Genomic DNA, 20,348 nt, shown 5'->3' with positions numbered 1-20,348 from the left:
TAGACCCATCCCAACCTCCCTGTGCACTAAGCCAAGGCTATTTTCTCATTAATTAACTTTCTCCATCCTCCCAACACATCAGATTTATCCCCTTCTTTGTGACAACTTCTATCTGGCAAGTTTTACAGCCTTTATTTTAGTGTGTTAGAACACAGCATTCATCATATTACTATTTTCTGAAAGATTCTTGGTCCTACGCTCTTGTTTAAAATTCCTTTTTTTAAATAATAAAAAAAAAATAGGCTTGGGATTTACAGGGGGAAAAAAATCTCAAGATAGTCCAGAGGTTCCCATATACCCCCAATTCAGCTTCTCCTATTATTAACAGCTTACATTAGTATGATACATTTACCACAACTAATGAGCTAATGATTATACATTATTACTAGCTAAAGTCCATGCAGATTTCTCTCACTTAAAATTCCTTTTAAGATAAGAGACTTTATCAAAGGTATGGCTAAGGAGCTTTGGCTTTTCTCTGGGAAGAGCTTTTGTGCAAGGTGCATGTTATTGGCCTTGCTTCCTCCTCTCATAGTGACCACATGAGGTGGCAGCCCTGCCTCTACCCCACACCTTGAGACTGTGTTTCTGCATGTGTATCCTCTGATATGCTCAAGCTCTACTAGAGACTTATCCTGTACCTCTCTGGCAAGAATAACTTCCTGTCTGGCCTTCAAGCTAGAAACCACTTTTTTTTTTTTTTTACAAATAGTTTATTGTCAAGTTGGTTTCCATATAACACCCAGTGCTCATCCCCACAAGTACCCTCCTCCATGCCCATCTCCCCCCTCCCCCCCCCCCCCATCATCCTCGTTTGCTCTCAGCATTCAAGAGACTCTCATGGTTTGCCTCTCTCCCCCTCCCCCACTATTTCCCCCCTTCTTCTCCCCCTTGGTCCTCCATTAAGTTCCTCCCAATCCTCCTATATGTGCAAACATATGGTATTTGTCCTTCTCTGCCTGACTTATTTCGCTCAGCATAACACCCTCAAGGTCCATCCATGTTGCTACACATGGCCAGATTTCATTGTTTCTCATTGCCATGTAGTATTCCATCATATAGATAAACCACATCTTTGATTCCATAGAAAGATACTAAGACACTTCAAGGTTTACAGTCCAACCAATCACATCAAATTACAAATCACATCAATTATGCTAATACAGAAGACAAATGTATGTAGAGTCACCACTACTCATCCTCAAACAGTATTTGTTATACAACTACCTACTTACAATACAGCACAGAACAATCCACTACCACAGATGCTATCATCTTGAAAATTACAATCCAAGACAGATAAGCCATAAAATGCATTCAAGGAGCTTAAAGGAATGTGTCACTTAACATATAATAGTTAAATAAAATTCATACTAGGTAGGTGAATATTTTATGATTTGTACAATTGTGCATGGAGAAAAACCAAAAGAAAATGTATTTTTAAGCCAATGACCACTAGACTTTATTTCACAACTTGAAACCAGAAGCTGCGATGTCTCCACTTCATTGCTGCCTGATATGAAATATAGACATAAGCTAGGATATTTTAAGGTTTCTACAAAGAATGTCATTTCTTTAGTCCTGAAACCACCCAAAGTTCCTAGTGGTACCAATGGGCAGAAACAAACATTCTTGGAAATGTGTCACCAAGTAACAAATGGGTTTCCCCTCCCAGATAAACAGGCAATGGATTCAAAGATTCACTAAAACTACTTCGTTTTTATTATTTGCTTATTTTTCCTCCTATTTTGTTAAGTGTCTAAACTATGCTAAGTCTTAAAGATGGCTGGCCTCCTCTCCAGTTGAGACACAGCAGTAATTGTTGTTTTTAGCTGGTGACTTTGAGCCTATAGGCACATTCATAGATGATGGAAAAGGCCATACCAATATCTGTAATAAATCAGCATTATTTAGATGTGTTTTATGAATACAAGTTTTTATGGCTATTTAGTGTAACATTCGGTCAGTAATATGAAAATATTCCTAGAACTTGGCAGATTCTGAATCATAACATTAGAATGGCCTATATGGAAGCAGACTAGGGAGAAAGAGAAGAGTAAAATCAGGACAATATCTCCAACTCCTTTACTTGTACAAGCAACCTTCCACCTAACTATGTTTACATTCTCTGAGCCTCTGAGCGTATGTTATTAATGCTGCCTTTAAATGATGATCAGTCAGCCACATCTGTCATAACCCAGGCTGTCCAGCCAACCGTTATCTGGATCAGACCGTCTAGACACAGCTAGTAAATCATGGCTTCTGACATGCTCGTCAAAGAAGTGTTTTCTTTGCAATTAATTTTCCCTTAATATCTGACCAGCATTCATGGTAGAATCTGGCACATATTAATGGTCCTCTATTCCCTCACAACTTCATTAATAATAGAGAAAAGTTAGGAGATAGAACTTCTTTCACCTCCCAAATGAGAACTGTTTTCATTTCTAAAAGAAACAAAAACACAACTTATAATTGGGTGGGTGGCAACTGTGGGAGCAAGTAGAGATATTAGGTAGCAAACAAATATATAAGGTGTCCAGGATACCAAAAGATATACAATATATTTTTAGAGAATGTTGGATGTTACTGAAAGACATCAGCGAAGGCAATTTAAAAATAGAGGGAAGTATCATCTTTATGGGTAGGAAGGTATTACCAAGGTATCAATTCTCTCTAAATTATCAGAGCAATAGAATCAATGTAATTCAAACAAAATATCAACACATTTTAATTAATTCTCACCAGCTACTTTTAAAATTTATTTGAAAAAAGACCAGCAGTAAACAAAATATTACTGAAAATGATCAAAGTGGAGAGAGATGCTCACACAATATCAAGACATATTATAAAACAGTTGTAATTAGGATAGCATGTTTTTGGTCTAATGATAAAGAGATCAAAAAGCAGAATAGAGAGTCTATGTGTTTTTAATTTATATAAATAGTATGAAGTTACATGTAACATTGGACTAATTTTATTCTTATTAAACATAGTTTTTATATTTACCAATGTTGATACATTATTCAGACCTAGTCATTTTCTTTTTATCTATGTAGTATTCCGTGATGTGAATAGATTACCACCCATCTATTTATGTTTATTTAGGTTAGTTTTCAGTTTGCCAGTTATACAATAGTGCAGTGAACACCCATGTTCTTTGTGCACCCACATGAATGCATAGTTAGGATAATATTGTTGTGCATACATAAGATATGGTCATCTTCAAAGTTATACATTATCAATTGTATAGTATATCAAAAGGGATTATAGTAATTTATACTCCATCAAAGTCCATTTAATCTACATCTTCACCAAGTTGGTATTTTCACAATTTTTCATTTTTGCACATTTGATAGACTGAACTTACCATTTTATTTTTGCTTTTATTTCATTTACTTGGCTATTATTATGTCTGAGTATATTTATTAGTCATTCAGATTTCCTCTTTAGTGAATTATTTATTGGTATCTTTTGCCTTTTTCTTTTCTGTTTTGTCTTGATTATCTACCCATCTTGTCTTCCTGGCTTTTCTTTTTTATTATACAATATTCATACATACAAAAAAATTAATATTAAAACCAATATATGTATCATATATCTACTCCCCACGTATCCAAGGTGTTTTTTTTTTTTAGTAAATCTGTTTTTTCACATTTTCTTAAATAAAGTCATTCCAAATAAGTTTGATACCCATGTATGCCTTCTGTATCCTCTATGGGTACTAGATTGTACATTTAAAGGTAACAAAAACTTTACTTTATGCAGGTATCACTTCACAGACTTCTTTCTTTCTTTTTTAAACTTCACATTATACCTCAGACTGATACATGGGATACAAAATCATTCACTCTGATTTTTTAATAATATTCTGGGACTATACAATAATTTCTTAATTTTCCTCTAAAGAACATTTAGACCGTTGTTAGTTTTTCGCCATTGTAAGCAACTTAGCAATGAACACTCTCGTTCTATTTCCTTGTACAGTCTTACAGCCAGCAGAAGCAATCTTCTGGTTTACTAGATGTTGCCAAATTTCCCTCCACAGTTAGTTAACTTCCACCCCCTCAGCAGTGAATGAGATCCCTATTTCCCCATGCCCTCAAGTGTACTTATGTTCATACAAATGCATGTATATCAACTTAGCATTGTCTTCATTTTGATTTCTGCAATTATATTAGTGTAAAGTTATATTTCCTTTTTGATTTCCATTTCCTGACTACTACATCAGTTGAACATCATTGCAAACCTCTTGAGGCCATTTAGGTTTCCTCTTTTGTGAATCTTCTATTCTTATCTTTTCCACATTCATACACTGGGTTTCACTGAACTTTATATGTTCTTGGGCTAACTCGTTAACTATGATTTGTCCTCCAAATATCTTCTTCCAGATTGGCTTTTATTTTAATGTTATTTGTGTATAACTGTAAAGAAGTTTTAAATTTTAATTTAGTGAGATTTAGCTATTTCTTTTATGGCTTATGCTTTCTTGCAAATTGTTTTAAATGTTTCTCTCTACTCTGAGATTATAAAATATTCTCCCATCTACCTTTTTAAAGTTTCTATTCTGTTCTACTAGGGACAGAGGAAACCTCATACATGTAACACTTTCTTCAACACCAGAGTTCAAAACCATTTAAGAGATAACCATATGTGAGGAGTGTGGAGACAAAAATGTCTTTTTTATTTGACAAAGACTGCTTAGTGCTTTGGGGTCTCTCTTTATGTTATTTGTTTGGGTTATGCATTTAAATATTTCTTTTTTCCAGGTTTTATTAGTGCTCTGGGTAAGATCAAGGTATCTACCAGCTCAGTATACCATGTTGATACAACCTTAAGTCAATATGATGCAACTTGACAATATTTTCCTGTTATTTGGCAATATTTGTTGTGAATTTGCAGTTATTTCTACATCTTACTTTGTAGTTTCTGCCTTTCATTTATTTCACTGCTTCTTTTGTTCTTACCCAGCCTTTGATTAGACTGTTAAAAAATGTTTTTTCTCCTTCTTTTTCTATCTTTGGTGGAATGCTAAAGGTTGAAATTTTTTTCATGATATTCTCTGTTAAGATATACTCTCACCTGTGATTTTTTCTCAATGTCTAAAATTCTTCAACTTTATATACTCCTCTCAAAGAAAGGATTTAATCACCCTTGAACTTTACAACATATCTTGCTATAATCTTAAAATTTAGTTTTACCTTATTTGTACTGGGAACAAAGCACCATGAATAGTTTAATTTTATGACTTTTTAGTTTCTGCCCACTGTATTTATAACTTAGACCTTTACTCTGGGTTTACTTTTCTTCTCAATACAGTAGTCTATTTCCTTTATAAAGCACTGTGGATAGTAAGCTCTCCCAGTCTTTGTCTAATTTTTTTTTTTTTCATTTTTCCCTCATTCTCGGAGGAAGTGTTGGCTAGGCATGAAATTCTAGGCTTTTATTTTCCCTTAGCTCCTTGAAGTGACCTGGGAGTGCTTCCCACTGATGGAAAAATTGGGAGACCAAGGGGCAGAGGCTAACAGAGTTGCCTCCAAGCAGAAAATGGAGATTTGCTAGCCTCCCAACTGTTGTCTTTTTCTGAAGGCTTATTATTTTTGGCCAGCTGGACACCTGCTGTACTGCATGCACATCCATCCCTTCCTCTCCGGCACCAACATGCATTTTTGGCGAGGCTCTGAGGTAATTATCTCATACATAGTCTTACAATCACCTGACAGTCTTAATAACCACAGCACAAGGGTACCTGGATGGCTCAGTCAGTTGAGGTTCTAACTTCAGTTCAGGTCATGATCTCACCATTTGTGAGTTCGAGCCCCACATTGGGCTCACTGCTGTCAGCCTGTCAGTGCAGAGCCCACCTCAGAGCTTCTGTCCCTCTCTCTCTGCCCCTTCCCTGCTTGCAGTCTCCCCAAAATAAATAAATATATTTTAAATAAATAAATAACACCTATATGACCAAAACTACTAGGAAAAATTAATTCTTAAAATTTCACTGCAGGGGTGCCTGGGTGACTCAGTAGGTTAAGCGTCTGACTTCAGCTCAGTTCATGATCTCATGGTTCGTGGGTTCGAGTCCCGCATCAGGGTCTGTGCTGACAGCTAGCTCAGAGCCTGGAGCCTGTTTCAGATTCTATATCTCCCTTTCTCTCTGACCCTCCCCTGATCATGCTGCCTCTCTCTCTCAGAAATAAATAAAACATTAAAAAAATAATAAAATAAAATCTCAGTGCAGACTTTAGATTATGTCAGAGTCTGGCAGACTGAGTTAATAGAAACTTTGTCATACCAAAAATATGAATAAATGCTGGGAAAAAATTAACAGGTCCTTAAATGCATGGCCTAAACAAGTAATAGCATAAAGAGGGACCCCAAAGCACTTGGCAGGCTGAACAAGGTGGTCCATGGTGAGACATTCCTACAACAATCTCCAGAAAGGTGATTCTTTGAGGCTAATTCTGCCAGGAGCCTCTTTTTCCTCAGGTTACCCAAGGCCTGCTTGCACACCTCCATGTTGCCACAAATTTGGGCATCTGCTCAGACCAGACTGCCCCAGTGCTGAGTTCAGAGCACGCACATGGCCACAGCCTGCCCAGCTATAGGCCATCAAGCCTGGGCAACAGATCCGGGCCAGCCTCCAGGCTATTCCCTGTTCCTCTGGACATTGGGCACAGCAGGGAGGGATGCTGCCACATTCCTCTGCCACTATTTAAAAAAGAAAAAAGAAAAGAAAAGAAAAGAAAAGAAAAGAAAAGAAAGAAAAAGAAAGAAAGAAACCTAGGTTTGTCTTCATCTCAGATGCACAATATAGAAAAAAATTATTTATCTCAGAAAACGTAAAAGTTGGATTACTTTGTCAGGATTTTTATTTCCAAACTGCCAGATTGATTCTTTATACATGCCTACATCTAAGCATAACTTTTAGCAATCTTATTTGGAAAGAAATTATATTGGGGGGGGGAACAACCTCTGCCTCTGAAATTGGCACAGGAATGAAGCTGTACTTCATTTTAACCCCACTACGATTGCAACTCACTTTTTGCAGCTCAAAAATTCTGTGCATATTTTGGTTAGAATTCTTTTAGTCGTGAGTGACAAGAAACCCAATTCAAACTGGCAGAAATGAAAAGGGAAACTTTTTGGAATAAATAAAAATTCTAGGTCTTTTTTCCAGAGGTTCAAAAAGTCACTGAAACTTGGCCCTTTCCCCTGATATTTATTCTACTTTTCTCTATGTTAACTTCATTCTCAAGGTCCTTCTAATAACAAAATAGCTGTGTCCATATACTCATCCCTGAGCCAACCAATGTGGCTATAGAAATATCATGCTCTGATTGGCCAGATCTGGGCCACGTACTCACCGCACTCCAGCGGAAAGAATAGGTGATAGAGGGTTTCCCAGAGAAAAAATAGGGTAATTTCATCAAAAAAAAAAATGGTGAGTAGGGGCAACGTGACCAAATCAAGAGATGCCTACTGCAACCCTCAATTAAATTAAACTATAAAAGAAATTAACATAACTTGCGTTGCATATACAAATTCAGGGATACCCAAATCATTTTCTATTCTAAGGGTTTATTTAACTTGCATTAAAGATAAAAGGAAAACCAATATTGACAGAAAACTTTCAAGACAGCCCTATTCATTTTCAAATGAGTAGGACAAAGGAATGCAATCTCGCAGGCCTGGGGAACAATTTGCGGCTAATATTATTTTAGGGAAGATGAAGAGAGGAGGCATTAAAAATCAAACACACAAATTCAGCTTGATCCTAGAATTCTGGTCTTGAGAAATAAAACGGGTGAGGCAATATCAAGTGTAATATTCCATCTCTGGTGTTTGTTGTTTTTATTTTTTACATTAAAAATTTATGAGTGGCTCCTAAGAGAGCTAAAGTAATTAGAGATGAAAAATCTTTAATTCTCAATGATTCATACTCCCTCCCATCTCTGTAGGATTTCATAGGAAACTGCTTTGACATATCATCAGCTGTAAATTACTTTAATGACTCCTCTACCACATTTAACTCCTACCTCTGAAAGTGATTTAGCTCCTTAATTTGTGCAACACCTGAACACATAAACATCAATACCATTCAGCCATCTAGAAGAATGTCATTTGCTATAGTACTTAAAAGCAAATTAAATTTGTCTCCAAAAAATATTAGTCATTTTAACATTCATTTCCATGAAATCAAATAGTTTCAATTAGATTAATAGTGCTGAATTCTTTGCAGACATTTTCATAGATAAGGATTTTATTAAACCTGAAAAAGATATTGCTAAAATAATAGTATTTCAAGTACACTGATTTCTAATATATCTGAAAATTAAGGCTAACACTTGCTGAGTACCCTTGTGTGCAGAGAGTATTATATTCTCTAAAATATATTCAGTGCATTTGAATGCACTGAGAATATGAACTGATTTTGAAAACACTAACTGATAGGATTTTATTTTAAATTCTAGGTCTATTCAAAATGGATGTGCCCCTCAAAGTAACAAGGAAACTTATTTGCCACACTGGATACATTAGGTGTATCATTTCAAATTTCAAAGTGATAGGTTTATGACCTTAGAAAACGTAGGCTAAATTTAAAAGAAAAAAGGTCACACACAAATATACCTTAATAGAAATGATAGCACAAATTTGTGAAGAAATTGAGCATTTTTCCTACGAATCATGCTGCCAGTCACTACCATATTGTTACTTCCATACCCTGCTTCTTTTACTATCTCACAAAAGATTCAGAGAGTTAGAAATTTTTTTTATTTATAACAGTCTCATATTTGCATAATGGCAAGATACATATATGTAAACAAGCACACATGCTCACACATAAATTCCACAAGCCTATTGCTTTAAGGTGGTAGAGCAGACTGAAATTACACTATTCAAAGTAGACAATAAGAAAGAGCATTTAGTACCAAATTCTGTATGAAACAACACAGTGTATAAAGTAAAGAATGCTCAATAAAGGTGGTTAACAGAAAGTAGGACTTTTTCGGAAATACTTGACTATGAAATAAATCAAGATGGGGCGTCTGGCTGGCTCATTCAGTTAGGCATCCAGCTGTGGCTCAGGTCATGATCTCAAGGTTTGTGAGTGTGAGCCTAGCGACAGGCTCTGTGCCGGCAGCTCAGTCTGGTGTCTGCTTCAGATTCTGTGTCTCCCTCTCTCTGTCCCTTCCCTGTGTATTTTCTCTCTCTTTCTCAAAAATCAATAAACATTTTTAAGAAATCAAGGTGAAAAATAGAAACCTTAGCCCTGAACATGTATATATATATATACAACTCTATATATATATAGTATAGAGTTAATAAATGGAGTTAATTAATTTACATTGGGAGACTAGCTAGTAGGAAATAAAGAAGCCCCAAAGTGACAACTACTCCTTAGGTTTAAAGTATTCTTTGATATCAAGAACAAAGACTTTAAAAGGCAAATTACAGTTTTGGAAAAGAACTTTAAAGAACTAAGTTGAATATATGATAGAAAACAACAGGAGCATTCTAGAAAGCCTCTGTGTCCATAATCTTAATCCTACCCACCTACCCTCACCATAAGCAACCAATGCTTTTTTTTTTTTTAAATGTTTGTTTATTTTTGAGAGAGAGGGGAGGGGCAGAAAGTGATGGGGTGGGGATCTGAAGCAGGCTCTGTGTTGACAGCAGAAAGCCTGATGTGGGACTTGAACCCACAAACCATGATTATTACAACCTGAGCCAAAACCAAGAGTCAGCTGCTTAACCAACTGGGCCACCCAGACACCCCAGCACCCATGCTTTTAAGGGCCCTCTGTGTTCCTTTGAACATCCTTCCCACCCCAACCCACCTTAGCTCAAATGGTACATTTTCTATATTAGCTTTCCAGAATCTTTTCAGCCATTTTTCATAGTTGCCCTTCTCTGTGCTACCACTTCGTTCATGCTGTTTTTAATAATAATAAAATTACTTATAACAACATCTATGCAAGATTTATGGGCATTCTGCTTAGTCTTCTGAGACCCATGGTGGTGCCGTGACTGGCCATGGTCACAAGACTAACATGTAATGACACCAAGTTTACACCTGGAGATCTCATGTTAGATCCCTCCCTGCTATGCAGTTTCCACTGACAACACTGACCCTGAGCATACTGGGTTGTGTTTGCTTTGTCTCCTGTGCTGAAAGACAGGCTTTTGAGGAGGGATTTCTTCTCATTCCTATTTTCACATCAGATATTAACAAAGACCCTAGCCCCTTTTCAACACTCAGATGTCACTGCTGAATGAGTAAATGAACAGATGAAAAAATAAATGTTTGCTAAACCACTGTTAATTAATTAAAAGTTTTTGGTAAAAACAAGACAAAGTTTATTAAGCTCTATACAAAACCTAGGTGACCTGGCACTCTGTGCTCTTTCTTGCTATATTATCTGCTATGTGTTGTTTGTGTGTGTGTGTGTGTGTGTGTGTGTGTGTGCGCGCACATGTGTTCTTATTAAAAAATAAATGGAAATTTATCCAATTCACCGCATTAATTTTATCAGTTTTTCTTAGTCCTCCAACTTTTATCCATAAGTCTCTTTTTTCAAGCGCCTTTCTATTCAACTTTTTCAAAAGGACTTGCTTTTAATGGGAAGTCTGCATTTCATCATAAAGATGAAATACAATGTGCTCAACTTATTCTGCTTCTAGAAAATTCTTTTTTATCATGAATACTTAGCCAGTAGAAAAGATAGATTCCAAAAGAAAATATATTTCAGGCATGAGAGACCAGAGCTCTACTAGACCGAAAAGAATGAAAAATGAAACCTCCATCTCCAATGTACTGAAAGACATAATTTGCAAATGCTCCATTATCACTGAATTTCTGTTCCAGAGTCCATGAGAGCAGAATAAGTAAAGGACTTGCATGTCTAAAAAAATCAGTCAGCTCTGATTTTAAGTGAAAGTTTGAACCATGAGGTATTCCACACAGTCTTTATTATTTAGATTCTTTATTATTTAGATAACATGACATTTTTACTCCAATAACATTTTATGTATCCAACAGTAAACTATTACTAATACATCACTTTCCGAATCACATTTTCAAAACCTCAGCATTCTTAGAATGTCAGTAGCATTTATAGTTCACTTGCAAAGTCTATGTGCAAATACTGCTTATAACACCCACGGCAGTAATTCTTGACAGTGTGGGAGCATCTGAAAAAAGCTATGGATCTTCTTCCTTTAAAAAACACATATGCAAAGGGGTGCCTGGAGGGCTCAGTCGGTTAAGTGTCCGACTTTGGCTCAAGTCATGATCTCAGGTTCATGGATTCAAGCCCTGTGTCAGGCTCTGTGCTGACAGCTCAGAGCCTAGGGCCTGGAGCCTGCTTCAGACTCTGTCTCTCTCTCTCCCCCTCCCCTGCTCGCTCTTGCTCTCTCTCTGTCTCTCTCTCTCTCAATAAATAGAAACATTAAATTAAAAAAAAAACAAACACATGCACACACGGATAAATACCCCAAGTTTGGATGATTTCTCAGGGGAGTTTACACATGTCCCAAAGTCTACTCATGGGCCCCACAGAGTTCATGGTTCTTGTAGATATCCATAATATGAGAAGAACTCAAATTGTTCTCCCTCTCCGGTTCTTCTCTAAGAAGGAACCACTCTGAAAGACAAGGATACAATGGACGCCTCAGGAAGACATACAAACCTCATGTCACTAAATGGTAGAACTTTTAGCAGAAACAGAAAACAGTTATTGATAGATTTAAATATGAGAAAATATTAACTTCTCTCCTTGAGCTCTCATCCACAAGAGTCACTCCTTCCTTTAACAACCATAAACTAAGTTCCTACTCAAAACCTATGCCTGAAGAGTGAAGTGATAGGGCTTGACTGCATCTGAATGAAATGGTCCTTGTGACTATCACATGGGCTGGGGCATCTTGCCAGGAAGAGCCACCAAAGAGGCTGTAAATCCCACTATTTTACGAATAAGAGTGTGCATGCATCTAGATGCTCATGGTGCACCAAACCCAATGCATTTACTACGGAAACAGACAAGAAAATCCCTCAGTTAGAGCATATCCTGACCAAATCAATGATGACAGTAATGAGCTTGGCAAATTTTCAATTTGATCCATTACAGTTCCAAATTGTGTTTATTCATAAATGATGGAATCCCAGGAGTTATTTAATACTTATCTGGTCAGCATTCATGAGGAAATATATTGTATAATGTTGTGGGTATTTTGGAATAATTATATTTCTTTAAATATTTTTGAAAGATATCCAACTTACGGAGCAACAAAAATTAAAGGTGGCTTATTAGTTTTGCATAATGATTAAAGTTAAAATTATCTAACTGGGAATTACATGTATGTTATTTAGGAGTACTTCCTTCTTTTAAGATAATAAATGAACATTTAGTATGCACAAAGCAGAACTGTCGAACGCTCCTTTCATTGGGGAGAAATGAGATACTCCACAGAGGCAACCTTAAGAAGACTAATAAGGTTTCCCAGTTGCTCATTTGCCTTGGCTCATGTAGAAATTAATGTTAGGAAAATCTTAAAGGTACAACACAGATGGAATCTGCCAGTTTGATTGCTCTGCACAAGAGACCAGTGATCCTGCCGGGTGGTGGGTGTGCCTATGTGTGCATGAAGGCAAGGGGCAAAGCCCTTGCAAATCTCCATGCCCTTGACTGCCAGCTGATTCTCAACTAAGAGAAACATGTCTAAGGGAAAGGGGTGTGGATTTTGTTAAATAGGTATCTATTTTTAGACTTAATTCACTTGCCTCTCTTCAGATTCATTATAATTTTAACTCATATACCAGAACATTGTTTCCAAGGAAGCCCTTATTAATGTCTTCCATGGACAAAAAGAACAAAAACAAGGCAAATTCCTGATGAAGATTAACTTTACTTTTCACCATGCTCAGGATGGGAGGTAGCCCCTGTTTATGCGCTGCAGCCCTGTGAAAAATGTGTGCCCCTTTAGACACACTTCAGCAGAAGTGCTATGAAGATAGATGGAGCAAATTCAGGCAGACTCTAATAAAAGTGATTTTTTTGGGGTCTGTTTCATTTATATAGCATGGCTGAATCTCAAACATATTCTGAATATCATATGACAATATGATAATGCTGTGTTGTCCAAGACAAAGAGGAACCATTCAGTTTTAGCAGAAATATTATTTTAAGTAAAACAAATTTTATTGAATAGTAATAGAATTTCATGGACTTGTCCAAATTGTTTCATGCTGTTTAAAACTGATACTCATTATTTCAGAGAATTAACGACCCCCATTTAAGAAATTTTATAGAACCTCTTTATCTTGTCCATCTTTAATGTATGAAAACCATTCTTTGCAAATATAGGAAATTGATTTGAATTCAATTTAGTGACTACCTATCCTATGTGGAAAAAAAAAGGCCTAGAATGGAGGGGGGAAAGAGAAGGTCTACTCATTAATGCATCTAACTATTTGGGGAACTTTCAGAAAATCACAGATACTTTTAGTACTTTTTAAATTTAGGGTAATATCATCTGAGTCTTTGAGATCATGCAAGTAAAGTTTGGTTTATCATGCTGTACAAAAGAAGTTGTATTCTGTAATAAAACATTAGTAAAATATTTAGGTGTTTTGACCTAAATAGACATTAAAATGGACACTGGGCTCCAGTTGTCTCAAAGGGAATTTCCTCCTTAGCTCTTCTATGTGAAAAAATGAGGAAGTGAAACTGATTCTGTTCCTTGATTCTTTGAAGGCAAAAAAAAAAAAAAAAAAATCATGGCAAAATTTAAGGCAGAATGCCTGGCTCCTGAAAGGTGTTCTCTCTGCATTATCCTAAATACTATAAGAGAAAAAATAAAACATGGGGAGAGAAAAGGCTAACGTTAGGACAGAAGCAGATCCAGTCTTAATCCTTATTTTCCTTGAGGAGATGCCTCTCTCAATCTCCAAAAGAAGGTGGGGGGAGAAAGGGAGCTGAGTAGATGATAATTAACAATGACCATTACTTCAAGATTTGTTGGCGGAAATCCTTTCCACATTAAGCACTGGGAGCAATCTCATCTCTTCAATCACCACTGCAAGATCCTATCAAATAGCTTTCAAGTTAGTAGAGAATCTAATTTCCTTCATTGTGCCAGGTGATAAGTATATTTATTAAGACAGAAAAGAGCGAAGAAATTGAAATAGAAAGAAAAGTCAGGTATCTTTCAATGTTTAAGAAAACCAAATGATTTATCTTCTTTGATATTTGGGAGAATAGATTTCTATTCATTCTATCTCATTTTTGTACTTGTTATTTAGTTCTTGTAACAAATCACCACAAAACAGCAAACTAAAACAGCACTAATTCATTATCCCCAATAGTTTCTGAAAGTCAAGTAAGGAGCTGAGCTGGGTGATTCTGACTCAAGTTTTCTCACTAGGCTGCAATCAAACTTTTAGCTAGACCTATAGTATTTCAAGATGAGGCAAGAGCATCTGCCTCAAATCTCACCGGTGTGGTTGTTAGCAGGTCCTACATTCTCACTGACAACTGGCCCCTACTACAACACAGCAGCCTACTTCCAAGAGATCAAGAGATCAAGTAAGAGTCAGCAGCCAAGATGGAACTTGCAGTCTTTTATAATCTAATCTCTGGAGCACCTGGGTGGCTCAGTCAGTTGAGTGTCTGACTTCACCTCTGATCATGATCTCACAGTTTGGGAGTTCAAGCCCCACATCAGACTCGTGGCTGTCAGACTGCAGAGCCTGCTTCGGATCCTCTGTCCTCCTCTCTCTGCCCCTCCCCCACTTGTGATCGCTCAGAAAAGAAAAAAAAAACTTATAATCTAATCTCAGAGTGAATTACCATTGTTCTGTCCTATGCTGTTGTTCACATAGACCAAACCTGGAGAGAGGATTATACAAGAGTATGACTACCATAGGTGGGGAATGCTGGGGGCCAGGCTGGAACTGGCCACCACATCACCTAACTTATAAGACATCTGCAAGAAAACAGTAGAGGGGGGCCACAAAAAGGCTGGAAGATCAGGTGCTAGGATCTGGGAACAAGGTAAATTAACCCTAAATACACCGTCTTTCACTCAGGTTTGTCTCTCTCATCTTTAAGGCAAATCTGTGTCCTCTCTCTACAGAAGTGAAGTCTGCATAACTACATTAGAGAATCCAATTAGCCTTTTCCAATTTTCAATACACTTTCACCAAACATGAAGTATGGTGAAAAAGACAAGACACCATTTCTTTAAAAGCGCTTGCCTTTCAAAGTACATTCCCTCTCTAGCCCTCTGCCTTTCTTTAGACAGTATAACACTGTTTTCCTATGGAAAATGAGGGAGGAGGGGAGGAAGAAGGAGAATAGAGGAAAATAAAATCTTCTTAGAATAATTCAATCATTGTTTTTCCCAAAAGAAAAGAGAAACTGTCCACAGCAGGCTTGTATCTGGCTTCTCTCAGGCCAAGAAGATACCTGAATCAAACCAAGAACTACTCTTCATTTCAACATTTGAATCTTGAGCTGTAGTAAGGTAACCTAATACTCCGAGAAGAGGGGATTTTTCCCTTTGCTTAAATATTTACACATGAAATAAATATAAAATACCTTATGAGAATACGAAGAGGAAAGAGCTATGATAATATTGCAGTGAAGGACTACATTACTATTTAAATATCTGTCTCTACCAGTGCTGATAGAGGTGCTCTGATAAGCCTCCTGTGGGCTCTCTATCCATACCTCCTGAGATAAGAATCACTATCAAATTATTATAAGCCATATTATTTTAAGATGTAAGTGTCTTACCTCTCAAAAGATTTAAGGAAGAGAATCTTTGTGATAATGATTTCTATGAGATACCTCTACACAAAGAAATATGCTTACCTATTTACTTATGTCCCATCTTGTTTCAAAAAAAGAAAAAAGATTTCCTGTGATTATTCAGGATTTATGAAATATGACAAAAATAGCAAGAATTCACTGTGGAAGAAAAAAGAAAACTAATTCTATGGGGCATGAAACTAATCAAGAAGCATACTTGTCACAGATGGGCAAGAATTTTGGCCCTTAATCTTCTAGTGGCCTGCCAACTTGAAAAAGGAAATCTGGTTTCTTTCCATGAGAAAACTAGCCATTTTCCTAGGAGAAGCACAACTATTCTTTAAGGTCAGGCTTAGCACTGCACTTGGATTCACAAGAAGAAAAACCACTGATCAATAGCATTTATACAATAAAAATAAGATAATGTGGCCTTGACCTGTTTTTTATATTCACTTGATCAGAGCCCTGTAGAAATGAGTCTACAGGACCACATGTAACAGAGAGCACCACAAACTCATTCCCTCTTCCTGTAGACACAGAAACTCTATGTTTCACAACAATATGAAATTAAGTTGGGGCCTTGTGTCAGGGTTCTGGTCAGTGCCCAGTCAAGCATCTTCCATCTAAACCTTGCTTTGTTCTTTCAGTGACTGTGAAGGCTCGTGTCGAAAATGGCAGTGTCACAGGGTGTCTGAGTGGCTCAGTTGGTTGCGTCTGACTTGAGCTCAGGTCATAATCTCATGGTTTGTGGGTAAGCCCCATGTTGGGCTAGGTGCTGACAGCTCAGAGCCTAGAGCCTGCTTCTGATCCCATCTCTCCCTCTCTTTCTGCCCCTCTCCCGCTTGCAGTCTGCCTCTCTCTCTCTCTCAAAAATAAACATTAAAAAAAAAAAAGATCACAGTGCCACACAATACAAGCAGCCTACATCCTTAGCTCAGATGAGAATCTCCAAGGAGAGCCATTCAACCTAAATTAGACCATGACATGAACAAGCAACAAAACCTTAATCTGTTAATTTCCCTGGCTAAAATATAAGCACCATCAATACAGGGTGTACAATTCCAGCTCTCTGTAGATACGATTTGATCACTGGGGCAGAATTTGGAATATCTCAACAAATGGACAGACTTTTAAGCTTTCACATAGTCCTCTCTCAATATTGTTTTGCTCAATGAGGTGTTAATAAGTCCTGAAGATTAATGATGATTGTGATGATGTAACAATAAGAATGGCTAACCCTTGGATATTGCCTGCTATGTAACAGGAGTTATTTATTCTAATCCGCTTCAATGTATTAACACACTTAATCCTTACAATATATTAAACCATTTAACCCTTACCATTATCACTAATTTTCAGAGGAGGAAACCATGGAAGAGAAAAGCTAAGAAATTTATCGAAGTTCACTCAGCAAGGGTGGCACCAGAATTAGATGGAGAAAGTCTAACTCAAGGGTTTGTACTACTAACCTCTATGTCATACTTCGTCTCAGCTGATGATAAGATTTAAAAGCAACTAAATGCTTCCAGTAATGTAAGGGTTCAGAGACCTCCAAATAGACCAGCTGATGTATGGCTAGCATCTTCATGGCTTAGGTTGTGGAGCCTAACAAGTCACTCATCTCAATGGATGTCTACCCCACCTCAAAATGATTAGCATACATGGAGCCATGATTATCTTTTTAAAAGAGATTCCAAGGTAATGTAAGGGTGTTCAGTTGCCCTAATTTAACTTCAGAGTAAAACAGAGCAAACAACTTGTCTTAATGCAGATAAAAAATAAAATTGGTATTTTTTGGTGACACTAATTCCATTATATACATTCTTATGTGATCCAGACATTGTCCATATATGGCATCCTAGAAGAAAATCAATATAATATACCAGGGCCTCCAAATGAGCTTTCCTACCATAATTAATCTTTTGGAAGCCAAATTTAACCTTCCTATTAACTCAAAGATCACTTTTGTTAGCTTCCTGCAGGTTTTTTTTTTTTGACAAATTGCATAAGAGTAAATATTCTAGATTTACAGGAATGATGAAACTATACACTGAGCAGGCAACTTTTAATACTGTTTAATCCAATTCCATTTTCCATAGAGGAAAAGACTGAGGCCCACACAGGTGAAATGATGTGCGCCAGGTCTTATGCTAATTTAGTGGAAGAGTTGGACTCAAAACCAAGAATCCCATTTTGGCCCTCCAAGCCGTCACACACCATCACACTGAGTCACATGTGGTTCCCAGGGGCACATTGAAATACCGAGCCCACAAAAGATGTATGGCAAAGAGGGAGGGGTAGAGCATGACCCTAATTTTTTAATTATTTATCTTCATCTCAAGTGAGGTAAGAAGTGATTTCTTCTGAAATAAAGACAATAATTTACTTTGTGGGTAAAAAAGCAGTTCTATATTCTCTTCCAAAATGGCCTTTCCCATCAAATAACACCATCGAATTTTCAAACACTCTCCTTGTCCTCTGAGACATGAACGCACTCCTCATAGATCACTCAGACATTCTGGATGTGCCAGCAACAAACTTGGACAACAGTTCTTATTTGGAGCAAACTTGTCTGTCACTAGGTAGCCAGAGGCACCACTCTCCCAAATGCCAACCAGGCCTCTGTGGGGGACTTCATCCAGCTCCCTAGTCACCTCCTAACATTTCAATTATTCAGCTGTTGAGAGGGCTATTTTGACATACAACAGATGACTGGAAAACAGTTTTCTAAAGAAAACATAGGCAAGCTGTATCCAACAAAGCTCCTGCTTCTGATTTTAGGAAATTTTGCCTGAAGAAAATTAAAATCTCTGTGAGGGCACAGCAAAAATTTTAACAACAATAACAAAAAGCCTGCCCAAAATGTTAATGGTTAAAAAAGACTTAAGGGTTAAAAAGAGATATATGTTCATTATGTCACATGTTCTGCTAAACTTAGACAACTTTTAAGGTCAGAGCCAAGAGATTTGGTGATTTAAAAAGACAAATGGGTTTTCACATAGGTTTAGCAAATAAATACAAAACTTTTTTAAAGTATAAAACCACCTAAAGCTTTTTGAGTAGGTATAAATCACCAAGGTTCTGATTTAACAGGATAATATAACAACAAAAGGAAGACAGGTTATTCTTTTTTTTTTTTTTTTACATTTCTCCTTTTTTTAATAGTTTATTGTCAAGTTGGTTTCCATATAACACCCAGTGCTCATCCCCACAAGTGCCTTCCTCCACACCCAACAACCCCCTTTCCCTCTCCCCCACCTCTATCTGCCCTCAGTTTGTTCTCAGCATTCAAGAGTCTCTCACGGTTTGCCTCCCTCCCTCTCCCCCACTATTTCCCGCCTTCTTCTCCCCCACGGTCCTCCGTTAAGTTCCTCCTAATCCTCCTATACGTGCAAACATATGGTATTTGTCTTTCTCTGCCTGACTTATTTCGCTCAGCATAACACCCTCAAGGTCCATCCATGGTGCTACACATGGCCAGATTTCATTCTTTCTCGTTGCCATGTAGTATTCCATGGTATAGATAAACCACATCTTCTTGATCCATTCATCCGCTGACGGATACTTAGGCTCTTTCCATGTTTTGGCTATTGTTGAGAGTGCTGCTATGAACATTGGGGTACATGTGCTCCTATGCATCAGCACTCCTGTATCCCTTGGGTAAATTCCTAGCAGTACTATTGCTGGGTCATAGGGGAGTTCTATTGTTAATTTTTTGAGGAACCTCCACACTGTTTTCCAGAGGGGCTGGAAATAGTGTAGGAGGGTGCCTGGTTCCTCCACATCCTCGCCAGCATCTAGAGTCCTCTGATTTGCTCATTTTAGCCACTCTGACCAGCATGAGGTCATATCTCAGTGTGGTTTTGATTTGTATTTCCCTGATGAGGAGGGATGCTGAGCATCATTTCATGTGGGAATACAGGTTATTCTAAGGGAAACAAGTCTTCCAGGATCACAGGGTGTTATGGACTAAATTTTTGTGTCCCCCCAATATTCACATAGTGAAATCCTAACCCCAAATATGATGGCAAATGGAAGTGGCCTTTTGGGGTGGTAATTAGGTTCAGATGATGTTGTGAGGGTAGAGTCCTTGTGATGAGATTCGTGTTCTTAGGAGATCAGAGAGCTGATGTTCTCTCTTGCTTCCCCTCCCCCTTCCCCACCTCCTTTCCCTGTCATGTGAGGACACAGCAAGATGACGACCATCTGCAACCCATGAGGAAAGTATCAACAGAAGTCAACCTTTCCATAACCCTGATATTGGATGTCCCAAACCCCAAAACGGTGAGAAATAAATATCTGTTATTTAAGCTACCCAGCCTATGGCATTTTGTTATGGCAGCCCAAGCTAAGACACAGTATTTCCTACATCAGACATCAATTCACATTAAAAGAGTCCAGGAAAGGCAGAGTAAGGAACAGGGGGGTGATTCCCTTAGCAGAGGGGATTTATAGGGTTGACTCTTTTTGAAGATTTTTGTTGATTTCATTTAAACCTATACCATGAGCAGCAAATCCAAGTCCTCTTGACTATAACCA

Source organism: Hyaena hyaena, unplaced genomic scaffold (genome assembly GCF_003009895.1).
Source record: "Hyaena hyaena isolate Hyena2069 unplaced genomic scaffold, ASM300989v1 scaffold_1697, whole genome shotgun sequence".
In the NCBI taxonomy this organism is placed as follows: domain Eukaryota; kingdom Metazoa; phylum Chordata; class Mammalia; order Carnivora; family Hyaenidae; genus Hyaena; species Hyaena hyaena.
The sequence above is the reverse complement of the archived record's forward strand: the minus strand, read 5'-3'. Positions refer to the sequence as shown.